Raw genomic sequence first — 17,194 nt, 5'->3', positions numbered from 1 at the left:
GTTTTGCAACAGCTCAGTATACACTTGGGTGGAGACACGTCTCTACCAAAGGAGGTGGAAGGCATTCCTTCCCTTCGCTAGCCTGCAGGTCACCCTTGGGCAAGGTGTAACACCTGTTTAGTAGCGCCCCCCCCCCAAGCCTCGAATCAGGGTCAGGTGAAGCCATGGGAACAGGCATGAGCAGCCGGCCTATATCACAAGCTATGCGGCCACTGACAGTCTCTGAAGGGTATTGATAATGGCTGGGATTTCACCCATCTTGTTAAGACGCTGCCCAGAAGGTGATGGCAAACCACTTCTGTAGAGAAACATGCCAAGGACAGTCATAGCCACGGAAAGACCGTGATCGCCCACATTATAGGAAGGGCACGTAATGAATGAACAAATGGACGTATACAACCAGAAATAGGATGCAGGTTACACGCGGAGTTGAAGGGAACTGCACACACTCACCACTGGATTGCTTGCAGTTGGAAAGATTAATCCATATTCATCTGAAATAAAAGATACAGAGAGACAGACACATCCACAAGAACACTGCCTCAAAGCAGAAAGGCAACAGTAGTTACTTAAACCTCATATCTTTCTCCATAAAATACCCCACATTTTTCCCACCGACAATGGCCAATGGCCTCCATACGATCAGTGTGGATCAGTGGAGTTCGCATGAAGAGCAAATAACTTCAGCAACTGACTGCAGCTGCCAATCTGAGTATGGACTGTACAGTAAACTCAAAATGCAACCCCAAACAATGGGTTCCTAAGAAGCATGAAGCACAGCTAAATGGAAAACAAGACAGGGCTGATGTGTATTCGTTACCTGGAAGTCAGTAGCGTGGGTGTGAAGAGGGAGGGGTGAAAGTTGTGTGTAGTTGAAAAGAATCACTATAAGGGAAGAGAACTAAATAAATTGTTCTGTCACCTTTCATCTTTAACATAGGTGCTGTAATGTGAGATCAGAGTCTCTCTCTCTCTCTTTCCCTGCCTCTCCCTCACTCCCTCTCTCCCTGTCTCTCTCCGTTTCCCTCCCCTCTCTCTGCCTTTCTCCTTCTCTCCCTCACTCCCTCTCTCCCCGTCTCTCTCCGTTTCCCTCTCCCCTCTCTCTGCCTTTCTCCTTCTCTCCCTCATTCCCTCTCTCCCTCTCCCCATTCCTATCCCTTTCTCTCTCTCTCTCACTCATTCCCTCTCTTTCTTCCTCTCCCTCTCCCTCTCCCCCCTGCCGCCCCCCCCCCGTTCATATGGGAACATTCTAACACAGACAGGTAATCATCCTCCCACCAAGGTAGAGTAGGGGTCAGCACAGCGCATTACAGTGCCGCCGCCGGCGGGTTCAATTCCCGCTGCTGCCGTAAGGAGATGTACCGTCCCCTCCCCGTGGACGTGCGGGTGTCCCTCCGGTTCCCTCCCACACTGCCAAAGACCTACCGCTGGGTAGGTGGGTGGGTTGTTGTGGGTGGTTCTGTGATGGGGCCAGGGTTAAATCCAGAGGGCTGCAGGGCAGCGCGGCTCAGTGGAGTCAGAACGGTCCATTCCCACTATCTCAATGAATAGAGAAATACGGGGTAAAAAAGGGCAATTTCTTGCTGCAAGGGGCAATTCTCTCAGGCTGGGGGATGGGGAAAGAGGGAGATGGAGGGAGGGAGAGAGGGAGAGAGGGAGAGAGGGAGGGGGGAGAGGCAGGGAGGGGGAGAGAGAAGTCGAAAGGAGGAGGGGAGGGGGAGGGAGAGGGGGAGGAAGGGAAATAGGGGGAGGGAGGGAGATGGAGGGAGGGGGAGAGAGGGAGGGAGGGCGAGAGAGGGAGGGAGGGAGAGGGAGGGAGAGAGGGAGAGAGGGAGATGACAAGGGATAATGCGATGGGAGGGAGAGGTGGAGGGAGCGAGAGAGAGGGACAGCGAGAGAGGGAGGGAGAGAGCGAGTGGGGGAGGGGAGAGGAGAGGGGGTGAGAGAGGTGGCGAGGGAGAGGGAGGACAGAGAGAGAGGGGAGGGTCCAGAGAGGGGGGGAGAGTGAAGGATGGAGGGAGAGAGGGTGAAGGATGGAGGGACAGAGGGTGAGAGAGAGAGATACAGAGGAGGAGAGGGGGAGGAAGAGGGAGGGAGGGTGGGGAAGCGAGGGTGAGGGATATAAAGAGGGAGGGAGAGGTGGTAGAGTGGGAGGGGGAAGAGAAGAGATGGAGGGAAAGGGGGAGAGAGGGGGGAGAGAGATACTAGGGAGGGGAGGGGGAGGGAAAGAGAAAGTGGGAAAGTGGGAGGGAGGGAGAGAAAGGGGGAGGGGAGGAGAGGGGAGAGGGGAGGAGAGGGGAGAGGGGAGGAGAGGGGAGAGGGGAGGAGAGGGGAGAGGGGAGGAGAGGGGAGAGGGGAGGAGAGGGGAGAGGGGAGAGGGGAGAGGGGAGAGGGGGAGAGGGGAGAGGGGAGGGGGGAGGGGGGAGGGGGAGGAAAGAGGGGGTGTGAAAGGTGGCGAGGGAGAGGGAGAAGGAGGGACAGAGAGAGGAACAGAGGGAGAGGGCAGGGAGAGAGAGGAAGGGAGGGAGGAAGGGGGAGAGAGGGAGTGGAGAGGGCGAGGGGTGAGGGGGAGAGGGGGAAAGGGAGAGGGGTAGGGGAGGGGAGAGAGGGGTTGAGAAAGGAGTAGGGGAGAGGTGAGTGGAGAAGGGGGTGAGAGAGGTGGCGAGTGAGTGGGAGAAGGAGGGAGGGAGAGAGAGATACTAGGGAGGAGGGAAAAAGAGAGTGAGAGGGAGGGAGGGAGAGAAAGGGAGAAGGGGAAGGATGGAGGGAGGGGAGAGAGAGATACAGAGGAGGGGAGGGGGAGGGAGGGAGGGAGAGGAAGCATAAAGAGGGACGGAGAGGTGGGAGAGGGCAAGGGTGGAGGGTGAGGGGGAGAGGAGAGATGGAGGGAGGGAGAGGGGTGAGAGAGGGGGGTGTGAGAGGGGGGAGGGATATAGAGGGGGAGGGGGAGAGAGAGATGGAGGCAGGGAGGGAGAAAGGGAGGAGAAAGGGATAGGGGAAGGGGATGGCGAGGGATAATGTGATGGGAGGGAGAGATGGAGGGAGCGAGAGAGAGGGATGGCAAGGCAGGGAGGGGGAGGGGAGAGAGCGAGGGGGAGAGGGCGAGCAGGGTAGGGGAGGGGAGAGAGGGGTTGAGAGAGGTGGCGAGCGAGAGGGAGAAGGATGCATGTAGAGAGGGGGAGAGGGAGGGGAAGAGAGAGAGAGAGTGTGGGAGAGAGGGGGATGGGAGAGAGGGGGATGGGAGAGAGGGGGATGGGAGAGAGGGGGATGGGAGAGGGCAAGGGGTGAGGGAGAGGGGGGAAAGGGAGAGAGAGGGGGAGAAAGGAAAGGATGGAGCGAGAGAGGGGGATTGAGAGACATACAGAGGAGGGGAGGGGGAGGGAGGGAGAGAGATATAAAGAGGGAGGGGAGAGAGGGGGAGGGAGGGAGAGGGGGGAGAGGGGGGGAGAGGAGAGGAAAGAGGGGGTGAGAGGTGGCGAGGGAGAGGGAGAAGGAGGGACGGAGAGGGGGAGAGAGAGATAAAGGGGAGGGGAGGGAGAGGGAAAGAGAGAGAGTGAGAGGGAGGGAGGGAGGGGAAGGATGGAGAGAGAGAAGGAGAGAGAGAGATACAGAGGAGGGGAGGGGAGGGAGGGGGAGAGGAGAGATGGGGAGAGATGGGGAGAGGGGGAGAGAGAGGGTGAGAGGTGGCGAGGGAGAGGGAGAAGGAGGGATGGAGAGAGGAACAGAGAGAGGGCAGAGAGAGGGAGGGAGGGAGGGAGGTGGAGGAGAAGGGGAGTGGAGAGGGAGAGGGGAGAGGGGGGAAGGGAGCGGAGAGAGGGGTGAGAAAGGGGTAGGGGAGAGGTGAGTGGAGAGGAGGGTGAGAGAGGTGGTGGGTGAGTGGGAGAAGGATAGAGGGAAAGAGAGATACTAGGGAGGGGAGGGGGAGGAGGAGGGAAAAAGAGAGAGTGAGAGGGAGGGAGGGAGAGAACAGGAGAGAGGGAAGGATGGAGGGAGAGAGGGGGAGAGAGATACAGAGGAGGGAGAGAGGGGGAGAGAGATACAGAGGAGGGGAGGGAGGGAGAGCAATATAAAGAGGGAGGGAGAGGTGGGAAAGGGGGAGGGGGAGAGGAGAGGTGGAGGGAGAGAGGGAGGAAGGAAGAAAGGGAGAGGGCGAGGGAGAGAGGGTGAACAGAGGAGGGGAGGGGGAGTGGAGAGAGTGGGGTGAGGGAGAGGGGGATGGGAGAGGGGGAGAGAGGGGGGGAGGGGGGGAGAGGGGGGAGAGAGGGGGAGAGAGGGGGGGAGAGGGGAGAGGGGGGGAGAGGGGGAGAGAGGGGGAGAGAGGGGGGGAGAGGAGGGGAGAGAGGAGGGGAGAGAGGAGGGGAGAGAAGAGGGGAGAGAAGGGGGGAGAGAAGGGGGGAGAGAAGGGGGGAGAGAAGGGGGGAAGAGAGGGGGTAGGGGGAGAGAGGGCGAGGGAGAGAGGGGGAGGGAGAGAGGGGGAGAGAGAGAGGGGGACAGAGAGAGGGGGACAGAGAGAGGGGACAGAGAGAGGGGACAGAGAGAGGGGACAGAGAGAGGGGGGAGAGAGGGAGGGAGGACGGGGGATAGAGGGAGGGAGGGAGGCAGGGGGAGAGAGGGAGTGGAGAGGGGGGTGATAGAGGTGGTGAGTGAAGGGGAGTGGGGGAGGGGGTGGGGAGAGAGATAAAGAGTAGATGAAGTGGGGGGGAGAGAGGGGGGTGAGAGGGAGGGAGGGGAGAGAGGGAGGGAGGGAGGAAGGGGGAGAGAGGGAGGGAGGGAGGAAGGGAGGAAGGGGGCGAGAGGGAGGGAGGGAGGAAGGGGGAGTGGAGGGGGGGTGATAGAGGTGGTGGGGGAGAGGGAGGGAGGGAGGGAGAGATAAAGAGGAGAGGAAGCGGGGGGGAGAGCGGGAGAGAGTCGTCCAGGGAGAGGAGAAGGGGGGATGGAGAGAGTGAGGGAGCGAGAGAGAAGGATGGAGGGAGAGGGCGGGAGGAAGGGGGAGAGCGAGATGGGAAAGGTAGAGGGGTACGGGGGGGAGGAAGGGGGAGAGAGGGAGTGGATAAGGAGAGGGGTGAGGGGGAGAGGAGGAAGGGAGAGGGGTGAGAGAGGGGTAAGGGAGAGGTGAGTGGAGAGGGGGTGAGAGAGGTTGCAAGTGAGTGGGAGAAGGAGGGAGGGAGAGAGAGAAACAGGGGAGGGGAGGGGGAGGGAAAGAGAGAGAGTGAGAGGGAGGGAGAGAGAAAGGGAGAGGGAGGGAGGGAGAAAGGGAGAGGGAGGGAGGGAAAAAGGGAGAGGGTGGTGTAGAGGCGAGGGGGAGGGGGAGAGGGGGAGAGGGGGAGGGAGGAAGGGGAGAGAGGGAGTGGAGAGGGAAGTGATAGAGGTGGTGAGTGAGGGGGAGGGGGAGAGAGATAAAGAGGAGAAGATGAAGTGAGGGGGGGGACAGGGATGGGGAGGGGAGGGAGAGGGGGAGGGGGAGGGAGAGATGAAGAGGAGAAGGGGAAGTGAGGGGGAGAGGGGGGAGGGGGGACGGGGGGAGAGGGTCATCCAGGGAAAGGGAGAAGGAGGGACGGAGAGAGTGAGGGAGCGAGAGAGAGGGCGGGAGGAAGGGGGAGAACGAGGTGGGAGAGAGAGAGGGGGAAAGGTAGAGTGGTACCGGGAGGGGGGGAGAGAGGAGGGGGGGAGAGAGGAGGGGGGGAGAGAGGAGGGGGGGAGAGAGGAGGGGGGGAGAGAGGAGGGGGAAGAGAGGAGGGGGAAGAGAGGAGGGGGAAGAGAGGAGGGGGGAAGAGAGGGGGGAAGAGAGGGGGGGAAGAGAGAGGGGAGAGAGAGAGGGGGAGAGAGAGAGGGGGAGAGAGAGAGGGGGAGAGAGAGGGGGGGAGAGAGAGAGGGGAGAGAGAGAGGGGAGAGAGAGAGGGGGAGAGAGAGAGGAGGGAGGGAGAAGGAGGGAGGGAGAAGGAGGGAGGGAGAAGGAGGGAGGGAGAAGGAGGGAGGGAGGATGGGGAGAGAGGGAGGGAGGACGGGGGATAGAGGGAGGGAGGGAGGCAGGGGGAGAGAGGGAGTGGAGAGGGGGGTGATAGAGGTGGTGAGTGAGGGGGAGTGGGGGAGGGGGTGGGGAGAGAGATAAAGAGTAGATGAAGTGGGGGGGAGAGAGGGGGGAGAGAGGGAGGAGGAAGGGGAGAGAGGGAGGGAGGGGAGAGAGAGAGGGAGGGAGGAAGGGGGAGAGAGGGAGGGAGGGAGGAAGGGGAGAGAGGGAGGGAGGGAGGAAGGGAGGAAGGGGGAGAGAGGGAGGGAGGGAGGAAGGGGGAGAGAGGGAGTGGGGGGGTGATAGAGGTGGTGGGGGAGAGGGAGGGAGGGAGGGAGAGATAAAGAGGAGGAGAGGAAGCGGGGGGGGGGGAGAGGGGGAGAGAGTCGTCCAGGGAGAGGAGAAGGAGGGATGGAGAGAGTGAGGGAGCGAGAGAGAAGGATGGAGGGAGAGGGCAGGAGGAAGGGGGAGAGCGAGATGGGAAAGGTAGAGGGGTACGGGAAGGGGGGGAGAGGAGGGGGGGAGAGGAGAGGGGGGAGGAAGGGGGAGAGAGGGAGTGGAGAAGGAGAGGGGTGAGGGGGAGAGGAGGAAGGGAGAGGGGTGAGAGAGGGGTAAGGGAGAGGTGAGTGGAGAGGGGGTGAGAGAGGTGGCAAGTGAGTGGGAGAAGGAGGGATGGAGAGAGAGAAACAGGGGAGGGGAGGGGGAGGGAAAGAGAGAGAGTGAGAGGGAGGGAGAGAGAAAGGGAGAGGGAGGGAGGGAAAAAGGGAGAGGGTGGTGTAGAGGCGAGGGGGAGGGGGAGAGGGGGAGGGAGGGAGGAAGGGGAGAGAGGGAGTGGAGAGGGAAGTGATAGAGGTGGTGAGTGAGGGGGAGGGGGAGAGAGATAAAGAGGAGAAGATGAAGTGAGGGGGGACAGGGATGGGGAGGGGAGGGAGAGGGGGAGGGGGAGGGAGAGATGAAGAGGAGAAGGGGAAGTGAGGGGGGAGAGGGGGGGAGGGGGGGAGTGGGTCATCCAGGGAAAGGGAGAAGGAGGGACGGAGAGAGTGAGGGAGCGAGAGAGAGGAGGGGGTAGAGAGGGGGGGAGAGAGGAGGGGGGGAGAGAGAGGAGGGGGGAGAGAGGAGAGGGGGGAGAGAGGAGAGGGGGGAGAGAGGAGAGGGGGGAGAGAGGAGAGGGGGGAGAGAGGAGAGGGGGAGAGAGGAGGGGGGGAGAGGAGGGGGGAGAGAGGAGGGGGGGGAGAGAGGGGGGGAGAGGAGAGGGGAGAGAGGAGAGGGGGGAGAGGAGGGGGAGAGAGGGGGGGGAGAGGGAGGGGGAGGGAGGGGGAGGGGAGAGAGGGGAGAGAGAGAGGGGGAGAGAGGAGGGGGAGAGAGGAGGGGGAGAGGGGAGGAGGGGGAGGGGAGGGGGAAGAGAGGAGGGGGGAGAGAGGAGGGGGAAGAGAGGAGGGGGAAGAGAGGAGGGGGGTAGAGAGGAGGGGGGAAGAGAGGAGGGGGGGTAGAGAGGAGGGGGAGAGAGGAGGAGGGGGAGAGAGGAGGGGGGAGAGAGGGGGAGGAGGGGAGGGGGAGGAGGGAGGAGAGAGGAGGAGGGGGGAGAGAGGAGGGGGGAGAGAGGAGGGGGGAGAGAGGAGGGGGAGAGAGGAGGGGGGAGAGAGGAGGGGGGAGAGAGGAGGGGGAGAGAGGAGGGGGGAGAGAGGAGGGGGGAGAGAGGAGGGGGGACAGAGGGGGGGAGAGAGGAGGGGGGAGAGAGGAGGGGGGAGAGAGGAGAAGGACGGACGAAGAGAGGGAGGGAGGAAGGGGGAGAGAGGGGGTGGAGAGGGTGAGGGTTGAGGGGGAGAGGGGGAAGGGAGAGGGCTAGGGGAGGGGAGAGAGGGGGTGAGAAAGGGGTAAGGGAGAGGTGAGTGGTGGGGGGGTGAGAGAGGTGGCAAGTGAGTGAGAGAAGGAGGGAGGGAGAGAGAGAAACAAGGGAGAGAAGGGGGAGGGAAAGAGAGAGAGTGAGAGGGAGGGAGAGAGAGAAAGGGAGAGGGAGGGAGGGAAAAAGGGAGAAGGTGGTGTAGAGGGGAGAGGGGAGGGGGAGGGTGAGATGGGGAGAGGGGGAAGGATGAAGGGAGAGAGATATAGGGGAGGGGAGGGGAGGGAGAGGGAGGGAGGGACAGGAAGCGAGGCAGAGGGATAGATAGAGGGACGGAGAAGTGGGAGAGGGGAGGAGAGGGGGAGTGGGTGAGAGGAGAGATGGGGAGGAGAGGGAGTTGGAGGGAGGGGAAGAGAATCAGACAGAGAGTTGGGGAGGGAGGTAGAAAGAGAGGAAGGGAAGGAGGGAGGGAGAGAGAAGGATGGGAGAGGGAGGGCAAGAGGGAGATGGCGGGTGAGAGGAAGTGGGTGGGAGAGATGGGAGGGGGAGAGGGAAATTGAAAGGAGGGAGAGGAGGAGGGGGAGGGGGAGAGTGGAAGGAGGGAGGGGGAAAGAGAGAGGGTGAGAGAGGGGGGGTGGGAGAGAGGGAGAGGGATATAGAGGGAGAGGGATATAAAGAGGTAGGGAGTGGGGGTAGAGGGGGAGGGGGAGAGGGGGAGAGAGGCAGAGGGAGAGTGAGAGGGAGAGGAAGCGAATCAGATAGAGAGTTGGGGAGGGAGGTAGAAAGAGAGAGGGAGGGAGGGAGAGAAAAGGATGGGAGAGGGAGGGCGAGAGGGAGAGGGAGGGTGAGAGGGAGAGGGTGGGAGAGATGGGAGGGGGAGAAGGAACTTGAAGGGGAGAGGGAAGTTGAAATGAAGAGGGGAGAGGGGGAAAGGGATATAGGGAGGGGGAGAGGGAGGACGGGGAGAGGGAGGATGGGGGAGAGATATAGTGGGGGAGGTAGCGAGGGAGAAGGATATAAAGAGTGGGGGAGAGGGAGGAGGGAGAGGAATAATGCGATGGGAGGGAGAAATGGAGGGAGTGAAAGAGAGGGATGGGAGAGGGCAAGTGGGGGGAGAGAGGGGGAAAGGGAGCGGTGTAGGGGAAGGGGAGAGAGGGCGTGAGAAAGGGAAGGGGGAGAGGAGAGTGGAGAGGGGGGTGAGAGAGGTGGCGAGTGAGTGGGAGGAGGAGGGAGGGAGGGAGAGAGAGGAAGGGAGAGGGAGGGAGGGAGAGTGAGAAAGGGAGGTTGAGGGAGAGAGAGGGAGGGGGAGGGGGGAGAGGGGGAGAGGGGGAGGGGAGAGAGGGGGAGAGAGGGGGAGAGAGGGGGAGAGAGGGGGAGAGAGGGGAGAGAGGGGGAGAGAGGGGGAGAGGGGAGAGAGGGGAGAGGGGGAGAGGGGAGAGAGAGGAGAGGGAGGAGAGAGGGGGGAGAGAGGGGGAGAGAGGGGGGAGAGAGGGGGGAGAGAGGGGGGAGAGAGGGGGGAGAGAGATAAAGAAGGGAGGGGGAGGGAGAGGGATATAAAGAGTGATATAAAGAGGGAGGGGGAGGGGTTGGGGAGAGAGATAAAGAGGGGAGGGGAGGGATATAAAGAGGGGGAGGGAGGGAGATGGGGAGAGGGAGGAGGGACGGAGAGAGGAACAGAGGGTGAGGGCATGGAGAGAGAGGGAGGGAGGGAGGAAGGGGAGAGAGAGGGTGGAGAGGGTGAGGGGTGAGGGGAGAAGGGGAAGGGAGAGGGGTAGGGGAGGGGAGAGAGGGGGTGAGAAAGGGGTAGGGGAGAGGTGTGTGGAGAAGGGGGTGAGAGAGGTGGCGAGTGAGTGGGGGGAGGAGGGAGGGAAGATACAGGGGAGGGAAAGAGAGAGTGAGAGGGAGGGAGAGAGAGAAAGGGAGAGGGAGGGAGAGTGAGAAAGGGAGGGGGGGAGGAGGGGGGAGGGGGAGGGAGGGAGGAAATAGGAGCGAGGTAGAGGGGGTGATAGAGGTGGTGAGGGATAGAGGGAGAGGGGGAGAGGTGGGGGAGGGAGGAAGGGGAGAGAGGAAGGGAGGGGAGAGAGGGAGGGGAGAGAGGGAGGGAGGGAGAGAGGGGAGAGAGGGAGGGAGGGAGGAAGGGGAGAGAAGGAGGGAGGGAGGGAGGAAGGGGAGAGAGGGAGGGAGGGAGGGAGGAAGGGGAGAGAGGGAGGGAGGGGAAAGGGGAGGGAGGGAGGGAGGGGAAAGGGGAGAGAGGGTGGGAGGGGAAAGGGGAGAGAGGGAGGGAGGGGAAAGGGGAGAGAGGGAGGGAGGGGAAAGGGGAAAGAGGGAGAGAGGAAGGGGAGAGAGGGAGGGAGGGAGGAAGGGGAGAGAGGGAGGGAAGGAGGGAGGGAGGGAGGGAAGGAGGGAGGGAGGGGAGGGGAGGGGGGGAAAGGGGAGAGAGGGTGGGAGGGGAAAGGGGAGAGAGGGAGGGAGGGGAAAGGGGAGAGTGAGGTTGGGAGGGAGGGGGAGAGTGAGGTTGGGAGGGAGGGGGAGAGTGAGGGAGGGAGAGGGTAGAGTGAGGGAGGGAGAGGGTAGAGTGAGGGAGGGAGAGGGTAGAGTGAGGGTGGTAGGGAGAGACTGAGGGAGGGAGAGGAGGGTGAGAGAGGGAGTGAGAGTGGGAGAGTGGGAGAGTGATGGAGGGAGAGGGAGAGTGAGGGCGGGAGAGTCAGAGAGAGGGGGAGAGAGAGAGGGACAGGGAGATTGACGGAGGGAGGGGAGAGTGAGGGAGGGAGTGAGGGAGGGAGGGGAAAATGGGGGGAGTGAGGGAGGGAGGGGAAAATGGGGGGAGTGAGGGAGAGAGGAAGAGATGGGAGTGAGGGGGAGAGTGAATGAGTGAGGGGAGAGTGAGAGAGGGTGAGGGATAGAGGGAGACAGGGAGCGTGAGGGATGGAGGAAGAGGGGGAAGTGAGGGAGGGAGGAAGAATGAGGTATGGAGGGAGGGAGAGTGAGGGAGGGAGGGGGAGGGAGTGAGGGAGGGAGGTGAGGGCGAGTGAGAGAGGGATAGGGGAGAGTGATGGAGGGAGAGGGAGAGTGAGGGCGGGAGAGTCAGAGAGAGGGGGAGAGAAGGAGGGAGAGGGAGATTGAGGGAGCGAGGGGAGAGTGAGGGAGGGCAGGGGAGATTGAGAGATGGAGGGGAGGAGGGGAGAGTGAGGGAGGGAGATGGGGAGAATGAGGGAGGGAGATGAGGGAGGGAGGGGGAAATGGGGGGGGTGAGGGAGGGAGGAAGAGGGGGGAGTGAGAGAGAAAGGGGAGAGAGAATGAGTGGGGAAGAGTGAGGAGGAGAGGAGGAGAGTGAGGGAGGGAGAGAGGGTGAGTGAGGGAGAAAGGGAGGGTGAGGGATGCAGGGAGAGGAGGAAAGTGAGGGAGGGAGGGAGAATGAGGTATGGAGGGAGGGAGAGTGATGGAGGGAGAGGGGGAGAGTGATGGAGGGAGAGGGAGAGTGAGGGAGGGAGAGAGGGGAGAATGAGGGAGGTAGGGGAGAGTCAAGGGATGGAGAGTGAGGGAGGGAGAGTCAGAGAGAGGGGGAGAGAGGGAGGGAAAGGGAGATTGAGGGATGGAGGGAGGGAGGGGGAGAGTGATGGAGGGAGAGGGAGAATGATGGAGGGAGAGAGGGGAGAATGAGGGAGGTAGGGGGAGAGTCATGAAGGGAGGGAGAGTGAGGGAGGGGGTGTCAGAGAGAGAGGGGAGAGAGGAAGGGAGTGGGAGATTGAGGGAGGGAGGGGGAGATTGAGGGATGGGGAGAGTGAGGGGGGGAGAGAGTGAGGGAAGGAGAGGGGAGAGTGAAGGAGGGAGGAAGAGAGGGAGAGGGAGGGAACGAGAGGGGTAGAGGCAGGGAGCGTGAGGGAGAGTGGAGAGTGAGGGAGGGAGGGAGAGGGGAAAGTGAGGGAGGGAGGGAGAGGGGGAGAGGGAGGGGGTGAGGGAGGGACGGGGAGAGGGTGAGTGAGGGAGAGAGGGGGAGAGGGAGAGTGAGGGAGGGAGAGGGGGAGAGTGAGGGAGGGAGGAAGACTGAGGGAGGGAGAGGGAGAGTGAGGGAGGGAGAGTAAGAATGAGGGAGGGGAAGGAGAGTGAGGGAGGGAGAGGGTATGGGTGAGGGAGGGAGAGGGGGGTGAGTGAGGGAGGGAGAGGAGGTGAGTGAGGGAGGGAGGGAGAGTGGGTGTGTCAGGCAGGGGAGGGAGAGAGGGAGTGTGAGGGATGGAGAGGGGGAGAGTGAGTGAGGGAGAAGGGGAGAGTGAGGGAGTTAGAGGGAGAGCGTCAGGGAGAGGGGAGAGTGAGGTAGGGAGTGAGGGAGAGTGAAGGAGGGAGAGTGAGGAAGAGGGTGACAGTGAGGGAGAGAGGGTGATCGGAGAGTGAGGGAGGGAGGGAGAGGGAGGGGGAGAGGAAGAGGGAGAGGGAGGGGGAGAGGGAGAGGGAGAGGGAGAGGGAGAGGGAGAGGGAGAGGGAGAGGGAGAGGGAGAGGGAGAGGGAGAGGGAGAGGGAGGGAGAGGGGGGAGAGGGAGAGGGAGAGTGAGGGAGAGTGAAGCGGGGAGAGGGGAGAATGAGGGAGGGAGGGGAGAGTGAGGGAGGGAGGGGAGAGTGATGGAGGGAGGGAGAGTGATGGAGGGAGGGGGAGTGTGAGGGAGAAAATGGGAGATTGAGAGAGGGACAGGGAGAGTGAAGGAGGTAGGGGGAGAGCGAGTGAGGGATATTTATTACCCTCAACCATCAGCAAGGAGGTACAGGAATGTCAGGACCTACATCACCAGGTTCAGGAACAGTTATTACCCCTCACGCATCAGCATGGAGGTACAGGAGCATCAGGACCCACACCACCAGGTTCAGATACAGTAATTACTCCTCAACGATAAATGAAGGAGGTACAGGAGCCTCAGATCCAACACCACCAAGTTCAGAGACAGTTATTACCCTCCAACCATCAGGAAGGATGTACAGGAGCTTCAGGACCCACATCACCATGTTCAGGTATAATTATTACCCTCTCAACCATCAGGAAGGAGGCACAGGAACTTCAAGACTTGCACCACCAGGCTCAGGAACGGTTATCAACCTGCAACCATCAGGAAGGAGCTACTGGAGTCTCAGGTCCCACACCACCAGGTTCAGAGACAGTTATTGCCTCTCAACCATCAATAAGGAGGTAATGGAGCCCCAGATCCCACACCACCATGTTCAGCAACTGGTATTACCCCTCAACCATCAGGGTGAAGGTACAGGAGCGTCAGGACCTACAGCACCTGGTTCAGGAGCAGTTACTACCCCCTCAACCATCAGCAAGGAGGTACAAGAGCCTCAGGTTCCACACGACCAAGGTTCAGAAACAGTTATTACCCCTCAACCATCAGTACAGAGGTGCAGGAGCCTCAGGTCCCACACCACCAGGTACAGAGACAGGTCTTACCAATCAACCATCAGGAAGGAGGTACAGGAGCTTCATAACCTACATCACCAGGTTCAGGAGCAGTTGTTACCCCCTCAGCCATCAGGAAGGAGGTACAGGAGACTCAGGAGCCACACCACCATGTTCAGGAACAGTTATTACCCCTCAACCATCAGGGAGGTGGTACAGGAGCTTCATAACCCACACCACCAGGTTCAGGAATATTTATTAATCCTCACCATCAGGAAGGAGGTACAGGAGTCTCAGGTCCCACACCACCAGGTTCAGAGACAGTTAGTAGCCCTCAACCATCAATAAGGATGTCCAGGAGCCCCAGGTCCCACACCACATATTGAGGAACAGTTATTACCCCCTCAACCATCAGGAAGGAGGTACAGGAATGTCAGGACCCACATCACCAGGTTCAGGAGCAGTTGTTACTCCTCAACGAGAAGTGAAGGAGGTGCAGGAGCCTCAGATCCCACACCACCAGGTTTCAAGAATATTTATTGCCTCTCAACCATCAGGAAGGAGGTACAGGAGCCTCAGGACCCACACCACCAGGGTCAGGAACAGTTATTACCCCTCAACAATCAGGAAGGAGGTAACAGGAGCCTCAGGACCCACACCACAAGGTTCAGGAATACTTATTACCCTCTCAAACATAAGGAAGGAATGACAGGAACGTTAGAACCCACACCACCAGGTTCAGAAACAGTTATTACCCCTCAACCATCAGGAAGGAGGTACAGGAGCCTCAGAACCCACACCACCAGGTTCAGGAACATTTATTACCCCTCAACCATTAGGAAGGAGCACAGGAAATTAGTGTATAATTTGCACATGGCACATTTAGACGGAGACATGACGTAAAGAATTCTTTTTCTCCTCATGTATGTGAAGGATGTAAGAAATAAAGTCCATTCTTTATCATTTTTGAATGTTTTTCATATGTTGAGTCCTGACAAACACACCACAGCAAGTTCCTAGTACAGGAAAACATAATATTTAATCCCTGATCCTTTATTTTCCCTCTCAACCCCAGTCTCTGGCTTTCTCCACATAACCTCTGAAGCTCTGACTCGACAAGGCGGCACCAACCCCGCTTTGGCCACACCCAATGTCTTGGCCTCGTCCGCCATCTTGTGACAACGCATTCCCCAGACTCGGCGCCCTCTGGCCGAGGAGGGCCCTCCGCAGACAGCACTGCAGTACACAAGCGAGCCCTTCGGCCCATCTAGTCCATGGTGGAAATGTTTTCCTTCATCTCTGCTCCCAAGGGTCTACCGTCTATTCTGAGGCTAAATGTAAGAACTCGACTTGGATGATGAGCGGACCGACCCACAAATACCCTCCCACCCGCCCACAACACTACCGGCGACGGACGGACGCACCCACCCACCCAATACCGGATTGCCTGCCATTTATTTGGTCGTTACCTCCTCCGCCTCAGCATCTCGGCCCGGGTTTCACGGGCTTGGCAGAGAATTCCGGTGTCGGTTTTGGAAGCGTCTTGCAGGGTCTCGCAGCCATCTTCCCCGTGGCTGGCAGTCGCAGCCCCCGAGCTCCCTTCTGGAAGAGCCTCCTTTGCGGAGCCTCGGGACAGCTCATTCAGGGAGCGTTTCATTCTTCCGGAAGATCAGAGCGAGAGAGAGAAATCTCCCCGTCAGACCCGAGGCAAAGCAACAGATTCGGCTGCGGTTTTGGTCCGGATGGGGCCGAGGCCAGTCACCGACACCAGGCATGGTTGGCCGGTCAGTTAGACTCCGCCACAGGCCGAGCTCCTGGCTCGGGAACCGAAAGGGGTCCCAATAATTCCGCGTCAGGTGGGACTCGCTCTCCTCGCAACCTCAAACGGGGGCCACGGTAACGCCGCCAACGGCAAGGCGCCATGACACCTCGGGGTGCTCCGAAGTTCTCATGGCCCCTTCCGGCTCTCCTAATTTCATTCTCAAACTCCTTCCTGCTGGCTTTATAATCTTCCAGATCTCCATCACTACATAGTTTCTTAAACCTTTCGTAAGCTTTTCTTCTTGACTAGATTTACAACAGCCTTTCTACGCCACGGTTCCTGTTTCCGACCGTCCTTTCCCTGTCTCATTGGAACGTCTCTAAGCAGAACTCCACGCAAATATCCCCTCAGCATTTGCCACACTTCACCGTACATTTCCCTGAGAATCTCTGTTCCCAATTTCTGCTTCCAATTTCCTGCCTGATAGCCTCATATTCCCCCTTACTCCAATTAAACGTTTTCCTAACTTGTCTGTTACTATCCCTCGCCAATGCTGTGGTAAAGGAGATAGGAATTCTGATCACAGGAGATAGAATTGTCCGCACAGAAACGTCAGATTGAATATAAAATCCCAATACCCTCCCTCACACAAAAACGAACAGATCATCCACAGGGAAACTTCAGATTGACCATCAAACAACAAAACCCCTCCCTCACACAAAAACGGACTGATTGTCTACATGGAAACTTCAGATTAAACATCAAACCCCAAACCCCCCCAATCTCATCCCTCACACAAAAACTTAACAGATCATCCACACAGAAACGTCAGAGTGAACATCAAACCCTAACCGCCCCCCTACCAATCCCCACACTCACAAAAAAACTAAGAGATCGTCCACACAGAAACGTCAGATTGAACATCAAACCCGAAACCCCCACAATCCCCTCCCTCACACAAAAACTAACAGATCATCCACAGGGAAACATCGTATTGAACATCGAACCCCAAACACCCTCCGAATCCCTCCCTCACACAAAACTAACAGATCGTCTACACGGAAACGTGAGATTGAACATCAAACCCTAACCCCCGCCCCCCCCCGCATCCTCTGACTCACACAAAAACTAAGAGATCGTCCACATGGAAACGTCAGATTGAACATCAAATCCCAATTCCCTCCCTCACACAAAAATTAACAGATCATCCACAGGGAAACTCAGATTGACCATCAAACCCCAAATCCCTCCCTCACACAAAAACTTACAAATCGTCCACACGGAAACGGGAGATTGAACATCAAATCCCAAACCACCCCCAATCGCTCCCTCACACAAAAACTAACAGATTGTCAACACGGAAACGTCGTATTGAACATCGAACCCCAAACCTCCCCCAATACCCTCCCTCACACAAAAACTAACAGATCATCCACACAGAAACATCAGATTGAAAATCAAATCTGAAACCCCCCCCCGAATCCCCTCCCTCACACAAAAACTAGCAGATCGTCCACACGGAAACGTCATATTGACCATCAAACCCAACCCCCGCCCCCACCGAATTCCCTCCCTCACACAGAAACTAACAGATCATCCACACAGAAACATCAGATTGAAAATCAAATCTGAAACCCCCCCGAATCCCCTCCCTCACACATAAACTAACAGATTGTCCACATGGAAACGTCATATTGACCATCAAACCCAACCCCCCCCGCCGAATTCCCTCCCTCACACAAAAACTAACAGATCGTCAACACGGAAACATCAGATTGAACATCGAACCCCAAACACCCCCCGAATCCCTCCCTCACACAAAAACTAACAGATCGTCTGCACAGAAACGTGAGATTGAACATCAAATCCCAAACCCCTCCAATCCCCTCCCTCACACAGAAACTAACAATCTTCCACACGGAAACGTCAGATTGAACATCAAACCTTAACCCCCCCCCGCCAATCCCCTGACTCACACAAAAACTGAGAGATCGTCCACACGGAAACGTCATATTGAGCATCAAACCCAACCCGCCCCCCCCCCGAATTCCCTCCCTCACACAAAACCTAACAGATCATCCACACAGAAACATCAGATTGAAAATCAAATCTGAAACCCCCGGAATCCCCTCCCTCACACATAAACTAACAGATCGTGCAAATGGAAACGTCAGATTGAACATCAAACCCCAACCCCCCCCC

At 59.0% G+C, this 17,194-nt stretch overlaps 1 protein-coding gene across 1 annotated transcript in view; it reads right to left on the bottom strand.

Moving 5' to 3' along the window:
- LOC134352789 (tubulin polyglutamylase ttll6-like) overlaps positions 1 to 486 on the bottom strand; it is a 70,460-nt gene extending 69,974 nt beyond the window's left edge. The window contains exon 1 of the mRNA XM_063060256.1: positions 454 to 486. The gene's annotated coding sequence lies outside the window, so the exon portion shown is untranslated. The remainder of the gene's footprint in view (positions 1 to 453) is intronic.
- Positions 487 to 17,194: the final 16,708 nt, after the last annotated feature.

Source organism: Mobula hypostoma, chromosome 10 (assembly GCF_963921235.1).
Source record: "Mobula hypostoma chromosome 10, sMobHyp1.1, whole genome shotgun sequence".
NCBI classification, from domain to species: Eukaryota; Metazoa; Chordata; class Chondrichthyes; order Myliobatiformes; family Myliobatidae; genus Mobula; species Mobula hypostoma.
Note: the sequence above shows the minus strand (reverse complement) of the source record. Positions and strands in the feature narration are given on the sequence as shown.